The sequence below is a fragment of the Dermochelys coriacea genome, chromosome 3 (assembly GCF_009764565.3).
Source record: "Dermochelys coriacea isolate rDerCor1 chromosome 3, rDerCor1.pri.v4, whole genome shotgun sequence".
Taxonomy (NCBI): domain Eukaryota; kingdom Metazoa; phylum Chordata; order Testudines; family Dermochelyidae; genus Dermochelys; species Dermochelys coriacea.
This window is the reverse complement of record NC_050070.1, coordinates 157517002-157534749: the sequence shown is the minus strand read 5'-3', so window position 1 is coordinate 157534749 and position 17748 is coordinate 157517002. Positions and strand designations below refer to the sequence as shown.

The 17748-nt window shown below is 44.6% G+C and overlaps 1 long non-coding RNA gene across 1 annotated transcript; it reads left to right on the top strand.

Annotated features, from left to right (window-relative positions):
- The first annotated feature begins 213 nt into the window (after positions 1–213).
- LOC122459115 lies at positions 214–2445 on the top strand. Its single transcript, XR_006279582.1, has 3 exons — positions 214–314; positions 1201–1276; positions 2343–2445. It is a non-coding gene; the product is annotated as an uncharacterized LOC122459115 (long non-coding RNA).
- The last annotated feature ends 15303 nt before the right edge of the window (positions 2446–17748 follow it).

Sequence of the window (17748 nt, the reverse complement as noted above, 5' to 3'; positions counted from 1 at the left end):
CCTGGGGCCCGGAATTGCTGTCAGCGGGTCTGACTCCACTCTTACCCTGAAACACAAGGTAAGCTAAGCATGGGGCCAATGAACCAGATAGGCCACAGCTGAGGGGACTCAGGTGGTTTAAATAATCCCTAAACTGAGTGAGGATGCCTAGCTGAGGAGGAAGGAGCTGGGCTGGGTTTATAAAGACAGGAAACTCCCCATAGAGGGGAGGTTTCAGGGGAAGTAGTCTGCAGTTACTCTCTGGGAGGTGTGTTTGGGGCTGCAGAAGTAAGTAGCCTATAACTACTCCTTGGAGGAGTGGGGAGAGCTAGAAGGTAAGGTAAGACTCAGGGAAAAGGCAGCAAGATTCAGGAGGGTGCTGACTTTGGTTGCTGACTTGTGGGTCTCTGAGCTAGAGCCTGGAATAGAGGGTGGATCTGTGAGCTGGAGCCTGGAGTAGAGTGGGTCTGGGTTCCCCTACTAGCCACTGAGGAAGTGGCAGACTTCCTGGGACAGCCTCCCTGAAAGACTTTGGTACCATGGAAGGGGCAACATGTATAGTGACCAGGCCAGAGGGCCATGTCACAAAGAAGGGGCACCCAGAGACATGGCAGCAGTAGGATATGAAGTGAGAAGTGTAAGGGGGCCCTGGATCTGGAAGAAGCTAATTCCCAGAGTGGCCAGGAGGAGGCACTCCTAGCAGTGAGTGCACCCTGTGACAGTCTTAGTCACTTCTGCCCTCACCTCCCAGCATCACAACCTCTATATTATAAATGCTTCTCCACACCTTGCCAAGATGTCTTGAGAGAATTAAATGAAAACAAGTAAAGATGTTAAAGTAATTTACTCAGTCCTCTGAGTAACCCAGCAAGTTCCTCAGGTTTGTTCTTTGGCAAAATACCCCACTTCATGCCTTGTACTTTCTGGTCTCTACAGCAGAAGGCTGTACAAAGTTGACCTCTGTGCCTCTCACTCCCGCCCCCCCCCCCCACCTTTTGGGAATGGTTTTAAAGCTGCTTCTCTAAGCAGGGAAGTTTGACTTTCACAGCTTGTTCTTTGGGGGGACAACAGTATCACTAGAGTAGCGGATCTCAGTCTGTGGGTCACACCCTCCCAAAGGGGTCATAACTAATTTATGTGATGAATTATATTTATGTGATGCACTGGCTCCTTTTCTAGCCTTGGCCTGAAGTGTACATTCTTTTGTTTCTTGCCATCCAGTCCTCAGATGCCAGTGGCACCAATTAGATTCCTGCGGAGTAGGACCTGGAAGGTCCTTTGAAGAACCACACTGGAGGTATGTAGTTGCTACATGCACTCAAACTAAAAGGGCATTTTGCTTGACATTCCTGGCACATACAACAGCAACAAAGTTGTCAGCTCATGTGTCCACTAAAGCTCAAAGTGAGATACAAAGGCCATCTGTGACAGATGTGGAAAAAGCTGAAGAAGTCAATGCTTTTTTTCCCTTCGTCTTCACAGACAAGGTCAGTTCCCAGACTGCTGCACTGGGCAACACAGTATGGAGAGGAGGTGAGCAGCCTTCAGTGGTGAAAGAACAGGTTAAGGACTATTTAGAAAAGCTGGATGATCACACCTATTGCATATGGATATGGAGGAGCAACTTAGATGTTACAGATGGTTTCAGACACAGCCTAATCCCCCAAAACTAACAGATTATTATAGATAAATTAAAGGAGACAAATGGGAGACAGCTACGTGGATTAGTCAACATGTCACTTTGCTTACTTCAGTTCACATTGAAGGTGTAAGCGAAGTTACACCTTGAAGCTAATGCTCTCCTATGTCAAACAGACACACACAAAGGCTAGACTATATTCCAAACAGAAGGATTTGGCATTCTCCTGCTGTGCCACAAAAGCATTGTAATTTTCAAAATATGCCCCCCCATTTGCATTTATGATGGCATAGACTGCAGGATTCTTGTAGGCAATAACTCCTAAAGCTTTTCATCTGAGGATCTCAAAACCCTTACCAAACATTGAAGAATTAAGCCTTGTAAACTCCCTTCCATCATGTGGCAGAGCAGTATTAGTATCCCCATTTTACAAGGGGGAAAACTGAGTCATACAGAAGTTAGCAAATGGCCTGAGATCAATTAATGATTTAGTGGCAGACCTGGGACTAGAACCTAGAAGTTCTGAGTTCATACTCGCTGCAGTAGCCTAAGGATTATAATGTATTTAGGAGCTGATGGCCTCCTTGAGATGTTCTCTGAAGCGCCATTCAGTAGAAGTTCAGAGGAGGAAACTCTAAAAGCAAATACTATTTGGAAATTTTATAAAACGTGATTTATAAAGCAATATTTTAAAATCACATTATTCTTTTGGACCAATTTACAGATCAATGAACACAGCACTGTGTTCACAAATGAAAACAAATATTGGTCTCCAGCCCAGCGAGCGCATTAATAGCAAATATTGTTACACATAACAGTCCAGGAAGGAAAAAAGAATATAAACTTTGCTGTCCTGGGACCCCACACTCCAACAGGAAGAAGCATCCACACACACGTGCTATATGTTTAGAGACTTCTCTTCTCACCTAGCACTACAGAAGGGGCAATAAACACATGGGAGGGTGGGGGAACTATGGCCCCCTGAAACCTGTCTGTGATCCCCTGGGAATTGCTCTTCCCCACAGCTTGAGAACCTGCAGTAGCGTAGGATTGGGTGTATACCCCACACTGGCTCAGCAAGAGCAAACTGGATGTGCAGCGCTCAGTTATGGCATCTAGTTGCCTCACAGGGTTAGCCAGGCCCACTTAAATATAAATCACAACTTGAGGAGGAACTGGCTGGTTATTAGGAATTACTAGGGAGGAGTATAAAAATATTGCTAGAGCATGCAGGGGTGTAATCAGGAAGGCCAAGGCACAACTGGAGTTGCAGCTAGCAAGCGATATGAAGGGTTTCTACAGATATGTTAGCAACAAGAAGAAGGTCAGGGAAAGTGTGGGACCCTTACTGAATGGGGGAGGCCACATAGTGACAGATGTGGAAAAAGCTGAAGAAGTCAATGCTTTTTTAGCCTCCGTCTTCACAGACAAGGTCAGCTCCCAGACTACGGCACTGGGCAACACAGTATGGAGAGGAGGTGAGCAGCTTTCAGTGGTGAAAGAACAGATTAAGGACTATTTAGAAAAGCTGGACATGCACAAGTCCATGGGGCCGGATGTAATGCATCCAAAGGTGCTGAGGGAGTTGGCTGATGTGATTGCAGAGCCATTGGCCATTATCTTTGAAAATTCGTGGTGATTGGGGTTGGTCATGGATGATTGGAAAAAGGCAAATATAGTGCCCATATTTAAAAAAGGGTCATTTCAGTCCCCGGCAAAATCATGCAGTAGGTCCCCAAGGAATCCATTTTGAAGCACTTGGAGGAGAGGAAGGTGATCAGGAACAGTCAACATGGATTCACCAAGGGCAAGTCATGCCTGACCAACTTGATTGCAGTCTATGATGAGAAGACTGACTCTGTGGATATGGAGAAAGCGGTGGATGCGATATATCTTGACTTTATCAAAGCTTTTGATATAGTCTCCCACAGTATTCAGCATGCCTCCCTTCTTGCCAGCAAGTTAAAGTATGGATTAGATGAATGGACTATAAAGTGGATAGAAAGCTGGCTAGTTTGTAGGGCTCAACGGGTAGTGATCAATGGCTCAATGTCTAGTTAGCAGCCGGTATCAAGTGGAGTACCCCAGGGGTTGGTCCTGGGGCTGTTTTTGTTCAAAATCTTTATTAATGATCTGGATGATGGGATTAGTTGCACCTTCATCAAGGTCACAGATGGCACGAAACTGGGGGGAGAGGTAGGATACACTGGAGAGTAGGAATAGGGTCCAGAGTGACCTAGATAAATTGAAGGATTGGACCAAAAGAAATCTGATGAGGTTCAATAAGGACAATTGCAGAGTCCTGCACTTAGGAAGGAAGAATCCCATGCACCGCTACAGGCTGGGGACCAACTGACTAAGCAGCAGTTCTTCAGAAAAGGACCTGGAGATTATAGTGGACGTGAAGCTGGATCTGAGTCAGCAGTGTTGCCAAGAAGGCCAACAGCATATTGGGCTGTATTAGTAGGAGCATTGCCAGCAGATCGAGGGAAGTGATTATTCCCCTCTGTTCAGCACTGGTGAAGCCACACCTGGAGTATGGTGTCCAGTTTTGGTCCCCCCACGACAGATGGGATGTGGACAAATTGGAGAGAGCCCAGCAGAGGGCAACGAAAATGATCAGGGGGCTGGGGCACATGAATTATGAGGAGAGGCTGAGGGAACTGGGGTTATTTAGAAGAGAAGAGTGAGGGGGGATTTGATAGCAGCTTTCAACTACCCGAAGGGGGGTTCCAAAGAGGATGGAGCTTGGCTGTTTTCAGTGGTGGCAGATGACAGAACAAGAAGCAATGGTCTCAAGCTGCAGAAGGGGAGGTCTAGAATGGATATTAGGAAAAACTATTTCACCAGGAGGGTGGTGAAGCACTGGAATGGGTTATATAGGGAGGTGGTGGAATCTCCATCCTTAGAGGTTTTTAAGGTCAGGCTTGACAAAGCCCTGGCTGGGATGATTTCATTGGTGTTGGTTCTGCTTTGAACAGGGGATTGAACTAGATGACCTCCTGAGGTCTCTTCCAACCCTAGTCTTCTATGATTCTATTACTATGAGGAGATGAAGCCCAGAGTAGAAGGGGGCTGCAGGGAGAGAACTCTGAAGTCCCTATCTTGGCAGTAGAGTGTGGAGAGAGTGACAGGGTCACAGAGGAATCCCAGGGGGGAGTTAGTCCTGGGATCCTCACCTGAGTAGAGAATTCTCACAAGAGGCAATGAGTGAGACAGCAAAGTCACTGGTGGAGTGAGCTCTGACAAGGGCAGGTCCTTTACCTCCAGAGAAGAAGCCCAGGGAAGTATTCAACTGAGAAATAGAGCACAGGGGAAACTTGGGGGGACAAAAATTCAAGCTTCAGGAGGGTAGAAGTGGCTTAAATTTATATTTTCAGATATGATTTGTTGGAGGATTCCAGGCAGAACCCTGTAAGATCCTACCCTGAAAGAAGGATGAACCTAGAGAGGCAGAGAGGTTCTGAAACTTTGACCCAAGGGGTGTAGGACTGCTGGGCTAAGAGTCAGCCTGACACAAGCTCTTGCAACTATTTGTTGAAAGAAAAGGAGTACTTGTGGCACCTTAGAGACTAACAAATTTATTAGAGCATAAGCTTTCATGAGCTACAGCTCACTTCATCGGATGCATTTGGTGGAAACTATTTGTTGGACTCTCCATTACCCTTGAAGCAGGACCAGCCCTAGACCAAATGGCACCCGAGGCAAGGAGCGTCTTCAGCATGCCCCCCTCCATTTTGAATACCATTAGAAGGTTCCATGGGATTTTACAAAGGTCCAGAACATTCTAGGAGGCTAGTGAAAAATGAATCCACATACAGAATACCTGAAACATTTTACCTTAGATGTCTTATTTTCTCTTTTGTCGCTAACAACAAAAACAGCACCCCGAGCTCAGTGCCCCTCCAAGCCTGGCACCCAAGCTGGTCGCCTGCCCCTAAATCCAGGCTCTGCCTGGAAGGAGGTGAGGGTGGGGATTGTAAATGACCTGGCTGGGGGGGCTGAGTCACAAGAAGCCGCAGAGGACAGAAGTGACTGTGGGAAGGGGAGCGTTAGATGAGGAGAGCCTGCTGTGCCATACTCGGCCATGAGGGGGCAAACCAGAGGGGAGCCCACTTGTCTACAGAGGGAGTGACTTTGTAGTGGAGGATTTTAAACAAAGAGTTAATATTAGGATTTATTAAAATATATGTCCATAATGCAACATATCCCTGGCAAACCTTTTGCTCATGTTTATATTCCAGTGGTTGATGTGTGTGGGACCACTCCTCTTGCTTATACTTATAGGTTCTGATCCCAAACCCTTTATCACCAGAAATACTCCTATTCATATCAACGAACTCTGAATTGGGCCCATAACCAATATAGGCAGAAAACACAGCAAATTATTTTGTATTAAGAATGTTGGAGTGTGTGTCTCAGAAGTACAGGGACCAGCATAGCCAGAAGATGGCAGTGTGAGTCAAGTTTACAGCAGCAGATTCTTTGATTTCTACAAATCTAGTCTTTCTCCTGGGCTGCTGGGCTGCCATTCCCTTCTCCTGTTCATACCATTTAGCTGCATCTGACTGCAAACTGTTCGTGGCACCTGCAAAGCCGTTAGAAAGATCCCATCCAATTTGCAAAGCCCTCTAGGACATACTTCCTGTTCTCTCTTTTCTCTGCTGCTGACTTTAACACTCTGTAGTTCCATTATAAAATACGCACCAGCTGTTTTTTTATCTCAAAGGCTAATCTACCCCTTATGAGACATTCATGACTCTTTGTGTGTGGTGTGTCACGGCTGCGTATTGCAATCAGGTGACGTAGGCTTTCACGCACAGCCGCAAATAAATGCAAGTGTATCACTGCAACTGTGCATTTAAATCTATTGCACATTGGGATTTTTCAAATATTGTGTTTTCCATCCAAAAGGCCATTGCGGCTTGGCATTCTTGAAAGGAACACATTCCCTTAGGCAAAATATACACAGGAATAGCTGCTCTGTGGATGATTATGGAAGATTAGTCAATGTTCATCCCTACTAGGGTTGCTGAATGGTATGAACATTTCCAGTCAACATCCCTGGCTGAGCTTGTGAAAGCCATGCACTTAGCTGAACAGCATTTCTGTCTGTAATCTTATAGCTTTTGGACATTGCATCTCATAAATTCCAAAATGTCAAGAAATGTCCCAGTTATCAGTGGCCAGAATCGTATTGATTTTTGAGGGGAAAACTAGAAAAGCAAAAGAGAAAAGCAGGAGGCCTGTGGAGCCTCTGCCATCCGATTAGCACAGCCACAGTTTCAAACACCTCTGCAATTGTCGGTAGACTAAAAAAACATGGTGGTTGTCTCCCATTAATGCCTTCTGGCATAATATACCATCTCATCTCGGTCCAGCTTCCTGATAGGACATCTAGTGTACCAGCATGTTCAACTGTCTCCCAGACAGAAGAATAATAGTGGGAATGGAAGAAAAATGGGGGCATGTACACAGCCCCAGCATGGGGGAGAAAAGGGGCCCCTGGTATGAAGTAAATGGGTGTGAACAGTAAGCCCCTGGGAATCAATAGGAGTTGGGTGCCCAAATATCTTTGAGGATCTGGGCAGATGGTAATATTACTAAGTTTCTTTGCACAGAAAATATGGTAATTATGTCTAATCCTGCATTTTTTGCATACTCTACAGACTTCAAGAGACAAGGTGGGTGAAGTCATATCTTTTATTGGGCCAACTTCTGTTCAAAACTTGTCTCTCACCAACAGTAAAGGATATCACCTCACCCGCCTTGTCTAATATCCAGTGGTGCAAGTGAAATCCATTTCTTACTGGGGGGAGGGCACGTGACCTCTTCACCTGACCCTCCACGTGACTCCACCCCTCTTACCAGAGGCGGGGGAGGATCTGTCCTCTTCCTGCTGCACTGGAGACTTCGGAACTGCAATGGTGAAAGAAACAGAACATGGGGATGCCACACCCACGGCATCTCCTTGCGACCGCACAGCCATGCCGCCCTTCTGGGAAGGGTCTCTTCTATCTGTACAGGAGCCAGCCTTGCCGGAGAACAGGGATGGGGGCAATACAGCAGCCACGCTGGAGGAGCTGCCAGCATGGGACTGTCTGGTGGCCCCACATTCTGTTCCTTTCGCTGTTGCAGTTCCCAGGAGAGCCCTGCAGTTCAGGGCTCTTCTGGAAACTGCAATGGGGAAAGGAGCAGAATGTGGAAAGGAGCCCCATGCTTTGCTGCTCCTCTTTCCGGTACCCCATACTAACTATAAATATCTTACTGGTACGGTGTACAGTACCACCCTACTTGCACTGCTGCTAGTGTCCTGGGACCTATACGGCAACACTTACACTGCATAGAAGCTTCAAGGCAGGAATTTAGGTTCAGAGCCAATCCTAACTGGGGAAAACACATCAAAGGCAACAATAAGAGCGACTGCTGAAAAGATCTAAAATATCTTTCTAGCAAACTTGTCTCTCGTGAAAGGTGTTGTTAGAGAGGGAAAAATGCACTTTTCTCCCAATTTTTCAAAATAATGTGACCAACTAGTTAATAGAAAAATTGGCAGGGCTGGAATCTCGCACAAATTTAACAAAACTTTTTTCAGATTTTTTTCTAGCTCAACATCCCTGAAAGTTGACGTCTTCTGTTTAGCCGTGTTCTATAGCACAGATTGCACCAGAGGCAAACACTGCCCCCTGCTGATAGACTTTAGCTTTGCTCTGGAGACAGCTGCAACAGCTGCTTGGATAAGAAAGGAGCTCTGTCTCTATGCCCTATGTAATTCTTAGCCATTCTACCTATTATCAAACACATATAGTCTTTGGGGATGGTTGTGCCACGAGAGTGACCTCAGTTCATGGTGTTACACAAGCATTGTATGGTGAAATTCCCAAATCTGGCTCGGTCCTGGGAATACACAAATCTCTGGGGTGGGCCCAGGTAGGATCAGGACATGCACCCCTTTGCACATCGATGTCGATTGGAGAGCACAGTATGCTGGGGTGCTTTTGTGCAGCCTGGCAACATAGCTGAAGAACACGCTGTTTTTGAATGTAATGAACAATTGAAGGAAGGCTAGATCTTGGCAAGACTAACATTTTGCACAAAGTCAAACCACTTTATGCTCAGGATTTGGCACTCACAGGGCATATGGAACGCCTTATCCCCTTCCAAGTCTTCCTGTAAGAGGATCCAGCTTTGACCCACATAGAAATGCATCCGATGAAGTGAGCTGTAGCTCACGAAAGCTTATGCTCTAATAAATTTGTTAGTCTCTAAGGTGCCACAAGTACTCCTTTTCTTTTTGCAAATACAGACTAACACGGCTGCTACTCTGAAACCAGAAATTCTATACACATTCTACCAACTAATGCCAATTACAGAGGTGGTTTCTGGACTGGAGATTCCTTTCCTGGAACAGGTCTGGCAAATCAACTAGCTTTTGGGACATCACACAGCCTTCAGATACTTTAGCTTCCTAACATTGCTGGTCCAGGTGAGATTTGAACCAGTGACCTATAAGTCAGTAGCACTGTATCTGGCAGTCAATCTTCTGAGCCATCCAAACCTCTTTTATAAAAGACTTTCTGAAAAGGCTAGACAAATACTTTGGAGAATGCAGTGTGGGCTAGAACTGCTAAGAGGTCATGAACTGCTCTGAACATCCTGGTCCAAACCTCTTATCTAAACAATGGAGTTAAGATCAGAAAATAATGAAATCCTATTTTCAATTCTCCTATTCTTTCAATTGTCACAGCTTCGAGGATGATGGTTTGGAATAAGTGGAATATTTAAAAGCCCAGCCAAGCGCTACTTATTGACAAAATAGCAATTTGTATGTGCTCAGTGTTGCTGGCAGTCTTGATGCAGAGTTCACATGATAACTGAATCCTTTTTCTTTCATCATTCAACATTTTAACTTGAGGTCATGTTCCATAGACATTTGAAAGCAGCACCAGTCTTGTCAGTCACAGCTATGCACAGAAGGGGATTAGAAGGCATTAGTCAGTATAATAGACATAGCCAGTTTGTGTGTATGTCCCCATAGGACTGAAATGGTGGCCTTAGGGACTAACATGATCTCAGGGTGTTTTTAGCATAATTGAAAGGAAATGTTCATGTCATTTCAGGCCCAATATTTAAAAAGTGATCTGTCAAACCTACTGATCATGCAAATGTCTTTATGAATTTTGAAAAATATTTTATTTTTTAAAATGGCAGTGACAACATTTTGCAGGGCCGTTACCCCAAACCCAATGACATTGTGCCACTTCAATGGGAAGGAAAACTAGCCAAGCTAGTTTGAAGATCAAAGCTGTGTTGAAGTGCAGAAGGCATTAATGGTGGTAGGAGAACCTGATTCCTTAAAAAATCTTTCAACAGCAATAACTGAAGATGCTAGTAGCATAAGGGATTTTATATCATTTCACTAAAAATAAATAACCTATGCTAAAAGACAGTTAGTTATTGAAGTTGCAAAGTCAAGCCCTTACAAATTAGGAAATGCCAGCATTCCGGGTTGCGTGTGCAACCTTAAAATTTCCTCCTCCACCTCTTGTATGTGTGTAGTCTTTAATTACAAGATTGCATACTATTTTTGCAGAGGACGCCGGCTCATTCAATGCACATGAAGGAAACCTGGGGGGAAGGAGGAATCTATCATAAGCCACTGTAATGATCACCACCTCCCAAGTGGTCAGCAGCATTTGAAATTGGGCCCTTCAGATCTGCAGCACAGACCTTTGCCACTTGAGCTAAAGGACTATCTCTATCGCAGCTGTTCTCCTCTTTGGGCCAGCATATAACATACTAAACCAGTGCCAGGTTTCAGAGTAGCAGCCGTGTTAGTCTGTATTCGCAAAAAGAAAAGCAGTACTTGTGGCACCTTAGAGACTAACAAATTTATTAGAGCATAAGCTTTCGTGAGCTACAGCTCACTTCATCCGATGCATCTGACCGATGAAGTGAGCTGTAGCTCACGAAAGCTTATGCTCTAATAAATTTGTTAGTCTCTAAGGTGCCACAAGTACTCCTTTTCTTTAAACCAGTGCGTTACATCAGTGGCGGATTAATGATTTTGCAGCCCCTAGGCCCTGAAATAATTGCTGCCCCCCAGCAGCTCCCGGCCCCTCTGCCACAGCTCAACTCCGCTCCGCCTCTGCCTCCTCCCCTGAGCGCGCCGCAGGGTCCTGTTTCTTCCCCCTCCATCCGTGCTGGTGCGCGAAACAGCTTCGCGAAGGAGGGGGGAAGGCGTGGAACGCGGCGCCCTCAGGAGAGGAGGCGGGGCCAGAGCGGGGATTTGGGGAAAGGGACCAATGGGGGCAGGGAAGGGGTGGAGTTGGGGCGGGGCCGGGGGCGAAGGGTGCAACGCGGCGCCAGGGGAAGCTGCCTCTGGCTGCTATTATAAATTTGCCGCCCCTGCAAATTTGCAGCTTTAGGCTTAGGCGGTAATACGCCGCTGGGTTACATACTGTTACGAGGGCTCATTCCCAGCAACTGAGCCTGCAGACAGCACTTCTGTCTCTTGTAACATCCCCCTGAATGAGTCTTTAGATATGATAGAATGCAGGACTTTTAGTGCTACTGCCTTACTATCACTTGAACTAATATATGAGTTTGCAAAATGAGTGTACTTCTCGTGCATTATGCAGGACCTTGCAAACAAACGATGATAAAACCTTTATACCATACCACTCCACACCATCCCATCTTTTGTTTATGGCACATATGTTCCTGAAAAAGCTATTTCACAAATGCTTGAGAGACTTTTAAAAGAACCTCTCGCTCCTGCTTTTTTGTGTCCCTCCCTTTCTGACACTGGGCTCTGTTAGGGTCTGATATAGTGCATCCAGGACTAAAGATGGTTGAGAACTCTTCAACAAACTTTTTTTTTTTTATTGCAAGGTGCTGATTTGTTGAATCCAAAACTTTTCCCAGGAAAGGGTGACAAACTTCTTGTATTGAAAAGGTTTCAAAATGTTCAATGTTTTATTTTTTGCAATGTTGTAGCCATATTGATCCCAGGAATATGCTAATCTTTAAGCTTTTTATTAATCAAAGGGAAGTGTGGCAATTTTTTTCACAGGCCAGTAAACAAATTATTAGCCCCTAGAGAACTATTTTTGTGTCCAGGAAGATAGGAATATTGAATTATTTTAACATAACTGTTGTGTGCCAGTTATCCAAATATCACTAGACAATGATTCAAGCACATGTAGTGTTTGCCAGAAGCTGGGATGGGCAACAGGGGATGGATCACTTGATGATTACCTGTTCTGTTCATTCCCTCTGGGGCACCTGGCGTATCAGAAGACAGGATACTGGGCTAGATAAACCTTTGGTTTTACCCACTATGGCTGCTCTTATGTTCTTAAGATTTCAGCTGGCATCGCTCTCATGATTACAAGGTATTTTACAAATATCTATAAAAGGATGGGTCCTATCAGGAGCTCAGTCAGATAACTTGACCCACCAGATATATGAGGGTAAGAGGTCACCATACTGGTTACAGAGCAGAGGAGTTCTTTCATAATCTCTATGGGAAGGAGTTCCATCAGTCTCACCTGGTTCAATTTGGAAAGACCTTTGGATAATAAAGGTTGGACTGTGTTCTGCTGCCTTGTGGAATTGACCTTAGGCTGTGTGGGACCCCAAACGAGAAGGGGATTCTAAGCATCCAGTGTGAGGGAGAGGGTGATCTCCATCTCAGCTTCTGCTGCCAGTAGGAGCAAGTGCCTCCCTATGCAGTCCCACTTTTGTAGGGGAAAGTACAGTGTGAGTGGAACTAAAGAAAAAGGGTCAGTTTTCCAGGAGGAACCAAGTGTGGTGTGACACCAGGGGCTCAGGAAAGCAAGCTGGGCCAGTGTGCTACTAGACAAACACGGGCTTCTTAGTATGTAACAATACATGCTCAGTGAAGATCTGTTTCCTACAATTCTGCCTGTCTGCTGCATTGCTTATTGTTAATCATAGAAACATATGGCTGGAAGGGATCTTGAGAGCTCATCTAGTCCATCCCCCTGCACCAAGGCCGGACCAAATATATCTGGACCATCCCTGACAGATCTTTGTCTCATCCGTTCTTAAAAATCCCCAGTGATGGGGATTCCACCTCCTTTGGAAGCCTATTCCACAATTTAAGTATCCTTACAGTTAAAAGGTTTCCTAATATCTCACCTAAATCTCCCTTGCTGCAGATTGCTTCTTGTCCTACCTCCAGGGGACAAGGAGAACAGTAGATCACCATCCTCTTTGCAACAGCTCTTGACCTATTTGGAGACTTGTTAGGTCCCTCCCCTTAATCATCTTTTCTCAACTTTAATGAAACCAGCTGTCCCAGTCTGAGTTGAGAGTCTTCGCTGAGTCTTCCCAAACAAGGAGCTGTATCAGATAGCTATTGCATGAATAATTCTGAAAGCTGGTCCAGTTTCCTTATGATCTTTGCTATAAGGGTCCTGTCTGCGCCTCATCTAAATGTATATAATTGTCTTGGCAGCTGTAGAATGGATGACTAGAGGACTTACTGCTTTAATGTATATACATATATTATCAATAGTTACCTATTTGTCGTTTTATTCGTCTAAAACTTGCCAAAGTGTAATTAAAAACTGCTCAAACAGCTTTTCAGCTGAAAACAGACATTTATTCAGAGAGCTCACAGCTCACTCTTCAACTTTTGCTTAAATACTTATATTGCATATTTTTATGTGGTGCATTAAAAGTATGTCCATGGGAATGTGTGCTGATGGCAAACTCCATGCGTTTTACCAAACCTGCTCACTGATTAGGCTAATTTTGGAAGCATGTTGTAATGATAAAAATTTGCCACTAGGAAGGAGCTAGAGGGTGCTTTGTTGCAAAGCAGATTACAGAAAAGAAGGTAGAGTTGCATAATTAATTAAGAGAGGTAGGGAGCCTTCTGAGATCCTCAGCTGATCTAAATTGAGGTTGGTCCATAGAAAGTGATGGAGTAACTTTGATTTACGCCAGAAGAGGATCTGGCCCTATAAATTCTCCATATAGAAGAGGTGTGCAAGAATTGTACTATAATAAGCTTTTAATGTGAATAAGTAGAGATGGGCCAATAAAATCTTGGATCTGAACACTGAGGTGTTTGAATCTGAACTTTGATCCAGGTTAGATTTGCCTTTATTATAATGGGTGAAACCAAAATCTGGATCTGAACTTTGAGGGGCTCAGAATCCAGATCCAAGCTTTGTAGCTTAGTTCCATACATAAAATAAAGCTATCTCCCCTGTGTACTCTAAGCACTGTCCCATCCTGACAGGGGCACCCTCTCCTTGTATCTTCACTGTGACCACACCAGGCTCAGGTTTAAACATTAAAAGCCACATTATGAATGGGCCTCCAGAAATGTACATGGAAGGAGTGTGCATGTAGCCATTTGTGCGAGTGTCAATTTGCTTTTCTGGGCACAAAGGGTCACCAGCAGATGTACCCAGATTGCCATTTGTAGGCACAACAGAAGGGTTTTAGGTGTGATCATGGATGAAGGCCCATTGAAAAGTTCTCTAGGTCCCTGCAGTATTTCATTATTTGAAAATTAAGCTTTTTTTTTTTGGCTCTAGACCAACTGCCAAAGAGCAAGGGCCAGATTCTCAGCTAGTCTAAATCAACGTAGCTCCATTGAAGATGGTGCTGCTGTCAGCCTCTCTGGTTGCCTCTTCAGAAACGTGCCACCAAAACCGCTTTACTCCAAGCTTTGTAAGACTGATGTTAGTATGTGCTTGGGTGCTGTGAAGCTACCTACATTAATGGATGTTTATTATGAGCCTTGTTCAAATCCCCCTGAAGTCAGTCAACCTTTGGATTAGGCCCTAGGTGCCTTGAGAGGCTTATATTTAAGATGCTGTACAATTCCAGTGCAGTATTATTACTGGGCTGTGAAACCAATCATAGTGAGGATCTGCAAATAGAGTAAGAACTTTAAATGTCATTAGCTGTGACCCTAATGAACAACCATCCTATGGCATACCTAGAGACCCTTAGCGCTGTAAGTCCCATGCAGGTAAGTACCAAGAATTCACCTTATATGCTGAATCTAACAAAGAAAGAGACACCACGTCTCCGCTCCTTTGCAAGTCCTGCAGACCTCTACAGTCATTTTTTCCCCACAGATCACACGCTGTCAGTACATCTACTTCTTGCTGTGGCTACTTCTGTCTCAAGATCACTGTTGAGGTAGCGATAGCTCACATCAGCTGCTTTGATCCACACGCGGCAGTGTAACACATAGGAACTATGACCTGATGCGCAAGCCATTGTGCCAGTGAGTGTTTGATCCAACATTTCCATTTCTGACCAAGACCTTGCTTAAGAAATGTTTCTTTTGTTGGTAAAAATGTTTTTAATTGGCTTAAATTGAATTACGCACAGTGAGGTGAAATTTGACCCATGACGCAGGAACCCAACAATTGCATTAGCCCATTTTGAATGTATTAATGTAATTCCATAATGCCCTGCGCTGAAGAGAAGCAGGTTCAGTGAAGTTAAACTGGTTTCCTTCTATGCTGATCCAGAAGTATTTACCATATACAGCAAAGCCAAGGAGCACTTGTACTTTGGGGGCCTGATTCTGTCTATTCTAATCTGTCACACTAATGTAAAACTGACATAACAGAGTGGTGAGCCAGGCTTCTGCTATTAATGTGAACTTTCAGTGAAATTCACCCTTTTGCAGAGGGCCAGCATAAGGCATGTGTGGCACTTCATAGAATACTTAGACTATTTTGATGGCTTAAGTAGGACTTAAATAATGTATAGCATAGACCAGTGGCTCTCAAACTTTTGTACTGGTGATCCCTTTCAGATAGCAAGCCCCTGAGTGTGACCCTCCCCCCACCCCATGGATGGAGGTAAAGCAGGGTCTGGGGTGGAGGCTGACCGCTCATGATCCCCCCCCCATGTAATAACCTTGTGACCCTCCCCCGAGGGGTCCCAACCACCAGTTTGAGAACCCCTGCCATAGACCCTGTGCTGGATTTTTGCCCAGGAGTGAATTTCACTGTTAGCACTGGTGCAACATGCCTCAGTGACAGCCCTGGAGACTGATGTCTTCTATTTATACATAGAGCAGGTACAGCATGAACAGAAGTCTTACAAGATTCCCCCAGCGCTTCTCCTGACCCCAGACATGGAGAGATTCCCTCTAATGTAGAAAAGAGAGGCTAAGGGGTGATTAGACTATGGAGACTGAACTTTCTCTTGAAACTGCTAGTAAACATCAATGGTGATTTTTTTGTGTTTGTGAGATTTGGACATGGGTCCATTGGGAACTGGAGAGAAACCTACCAATTCAGTTCACACAACAATCAGATAGTAACAGCTATAGGACCCAGACAGAAAATATCTGATTAATAACTGGCTCACACGGACATAAGGTCACTATGTTTATCTGGAGAGTGAACTCTTTCAACCCGCCCCCACTCCCAGTTTAAACCTATTTACATAATCCTGAATCACCAGTGGTAGGTGTCTGATTCCATTTATCCCTCAAAAACTAAACCATGGGATCTTTAACAACCCCTTATTTGACATCTCATCCCAAAGAGAGACCTTCAGCAACCCTGGCACATTCCAGGATAGTGAGTGTGGCAGACAAAAGCACCATCTCTCAAGTCACCCATTGAACTTCTTTGAAGGTCTCCCATCCACATAGCAACTGAACAACTCCAGCCCCACTGAGCAGTTAAGATCTGGCAATAGCACAGCATGTAGTGGGTATATAGCTTTGGCAAGATAGTCTAGAAACAAATGTAATATGTGCTGCTGGAGAAAACAGTACCGTCCAGGCCAGACTGTTGGAATGGAAACATTCAGAAAATGTTTCCATACTAACCACAATCTCTAATCCCAGTAAAAATTTTTCCTCTATAGTACGTGAGCTGAAAACATAGCTGTTGCAATACATCAAACTCTTGTGTTGAATGACTGAGAAGTTTTGCATTATTTTCTACTCATTAAGGTATTTACGGAGAGATAGGATCTGCACTTGAGCCTACTTACCTACATGCTTCCAGCTTTCATCCAGACCACACCACATGATCCATTGTCTACAGCCAAGCTCTACAATACAACTGCATTTGCTCCCCCCCCTCAGGCAGAGACAAATAGCTACAAGATCTCTATCAAGCGTTCTTACAATTACAATACTCACCTGCTGAAGAGAAGAAACAGATTGACAGAGCCAGAAGAGTACCCAGAAGTTACCTACTACAGGACAGACCCAACAAAGAAAATAACAGAACACCACTAGCCGTCACCTTCAGCCCCCAGCTAAAACCTCTCCAGCGCATCATCAAGGATCTACAACCTATCCTGAAGGATGACCCAACACTCTCACAGACCTTGGGAGACAGGCCCATCCTTACTTACAGACAGCCCCCCAACCTGAAGCAAATACTCACCAGCAACCACACACCACACACCACAAACACTAACCTAGGAACCTATCCTTGCAACAAAGCCCATTGCCAACTGTGTCCACATATCTATTTGGGGACACCATCATAGGCCTAATCAGATCAGCCACACTATCAGAGGCTCGTTCACCTGCACATCTACCAGGTGATATATGCCATCATGTGCCAGCAATGCCCCTCTGCCAAGTACATTGGCCAAACTGGACAGTCTCTACGTAAAAGAATAAATGGACACGAATCAGACGTCAAGAATTATAACATTCAAAAACCAGTCGGAGAACACTTCAATCTCTTTGGTCACTCGATTACAGACCTAAAAGTGGCAATTCTTCAACAAAAAAACTTCAGAAACAGACTCCAACGAGAGACTGCTGAATTGGAATTAATTTGCAAACTGGACACCATTACATTAGGCTTGAATAAAGACTGGGAGTGGATGTGTCATTACACAAAGTAAAACTATTTCCCCATGTTTATTTCTCCCCCCTACTGTTCCTCACACTTTCTTGTCAACTGCTGGAAACGGCCCACCTTGGTTATCACTACAAAAGGTTTTTTTTTTCTCTCCTGCTGGTAATAGCTCACCTTACCTGATCACTCTTGTTAGAGTGTGTATGGTAACACCCATTGTTTCATGTTCTCTGTGTATATAAAAACTCCCCACTGTATTTTTCACTGCATGCATTTGATGAAGTGAGC